Below are 2,151 nucleotides of genomic sequence, written 5' to 3'. Positions count from 1 at the left end.
AGGGTGAAGATGTTTCTCACAAAATCGTTGCCCCAATGCATCATTGAAATTCAAGCTGGAAAGATGATTTTAATATATCACTTGTACATTTTGTATTGCTCTTCTGGTGACAATGTAGTTTGTTTTTGTCAATTACCATTTTAATAATAGGGTAAAGAAAATTAAGTGGATTTTTGAAAGAAAACAATACTGTCAATATACTATTAAAACAAATTAAAATGGTAAAAGTTATTGTACTTTAAGTAAACATAAAATAGCTAACATATCAATCCCAGTTTTGGATTACTTTAATTAACAAAAAAAATGCATATAGCAGAGGATAGTTTCAATCTGCCTACCTCTGGGTAATGGGCCCAGCATGCTTCCATTGCAGTACTCTGCTGCACATGTAAGTGCAAGAGATCCTGAAGCACTCACTCATCATGGGAAAGTACCAATGTGTTTCTTCGTTGGTTGATTTAAGAAAATTCTTACAAAAACTCTCCAGATTATTGACTTTTTAAAGTTTTTCTAGGAAACGTTCTAGATGAATGCTTATTAGCCTTTGTCAGTATGTAATTTTTGCAAAGTGTCTCTGTGGCGCAATCGGTTAGTGTGTCTGGCTACTAACCAAAAGGTTGGTGGTTCAATCCCACCCAGGGACATAATTGACCTTGTGATCAGGTTTTGGTGATCTTTAAGTAGACAAGTCAAAATTTCAAACCCCATTTTATGGTGTAGGGTACCTGGCCTTCTCTGATGTAATCAGAGTTAGATTTGATTCAGTGATTTTATAAAAAACAGCTAGGAAGCACAATTTAGCAATGGATTGCAGAGAAAAAAAATATGCTGGCAGAAAAATCCAATTGAGTGATTAAACAGCTCTTCATTTTCTGCCTTTATTTTTATGCTAACAAATTTGTTCTCTAAAAGTGTCCACAAAGCCAAGTCTCTGATTAACACCTTTGTAGGGATGGTTTTTCACCTATAACTAAATTAAACTTGCTTCATTGGAAAGGCAGCAAGATGCATCCTCATTTCAATGTCTACTGAAATAATACAGGTTGACACCAGGAAACATTAACGCCACTGCATCCTTGCTGCTTTCTCATGTAGAAGTCTGTTTAATGTGAAAACAAGGTGATATCTAATTAGCACACAGGTAAGGAATTAAGAAAATCTTTATTTAAGGGTGAAGATGTTTCTCACAAAATCGTTGCCCCAATGCATCATTGAAATTCAAGCTGGAAAGATGATTTTAATATATCACTTGTACATTTTGTATTGCTCTTCTGGTGACAATGTAGTTTGTTTTTGTCAATTACCCTTTTAATAATAGGGTAAAGAAAATTAAGTGGATTTTTTTAAGAAAACTATACTGTCAATACACTATTAAAACAAATTAAAATGGTAAAAGTTATTGTACTTTAAGTAAAAATAAAAGAGCTAAAATATCAATCCCAGTTTTGGATTACTTTAATAAAAAAAAATGCATATAGCAGAGGATAGTTTTAATCTGCCTACCTCTGGGTTATGGGCCCAGCATGCTTCCATTGCAGTACTCTGCTGCACATGTAAGTGCAAGAGATCCTGAAGCACTCACTCATCATGGGAAAGTACCAATGTGTTTCTTCGTTGGTTGATCTAAGAAACATCTTACAAAAACTCTCCAGATTATTGACTTTTTAAAGTTTTTCTAGGAAACGTTCTAGATGAATGCTTATTAGCCTTTGTCAGTATCCACTTTTGCAAAGTGTCTCTGTGGTGCAATCAGTTAGTGTGTTTGGCTACTAACCAAAAGGTTGGTGGTTCAATCCCACCCAGGGACATAATTGACCTTGTGATCAGGTTTTGGTGATCTTTAAGTAGACAAGTCAAAATTTCAAACCCCCTTTTATGTTGTAGGGTACCTGGCCTTCTCTGATGTAATCAGAGTTAGATTTGATTCAGTGATTTTATAAAAAACAGCTAGGAAGCACAATTTAGCAGTGGGTTGCAGAGAAAAAGAAATATGCTGGCAAAAAAAAACCAATTGAGTGATTAAACAGCTCTTAATTTTATGGCTTTATTTTTATGCTAACAAATTTGTTCTCTGAAAAGTGTCCACAAAGCCAAGTCTCTGATTAACACCTTTGTATGGATGGTTTTTAACCTATTACTAAATTAAACTTG

At 34.4% G+C, this 2,151-nt stretch overlaps 2 non-coding genes across 2 annotated transcripts; both read left to right on the top strand.

Moving 5' to 3' along the window:
• The first annotated feature begins 570 nt into the window (after nucleotides 1-570).
• TRNAS-ACU (transfer RNA serine (anticodon ACU)) lies at nucleotides 571-644 on the top strand. Its single transcript has one exon. It is a non-coding gene; the product is annotated as a tRNA-Ser (tRNA).
• A 1,090-nt stretch (nucleotides 645-1,734) lies between these two features.
• TRNAS-ACU (transfer RNA serine (anticodon ACU)) lies at nucleotides 1,735-1,808 on the top strand. Its single transcript has one exon. It is a non-coding gene; the product is annotated as a tRNA-Ser (tRNA).
• The last annotated feature ends 343 nt before the right edge of the window (nucleotides 1,809-2,151 follow it).

Source organism: Pseudophryne corroboree, unplaced genomic scaffold (assembly GCF_028390025.1).
Source record: "Pseudophryne corroboree isolate aPseCor3 unplaced genomic scaffold, aPseCor3.hap2 scaffold_918, whole genome shotgun sequence".
NCBI classification, from domain to species: Eukaryota; Metazoa; Chordata; class Amphibia; order Anura; family Myobatrachidae; genus Pseudophryne; species Pseudophryne corroboree.
The sequence above is the reverse complement of the archived record's forward strand: the minus strand, read 5'-3'. Positions and strand labels throughout refer to the sequence as shown.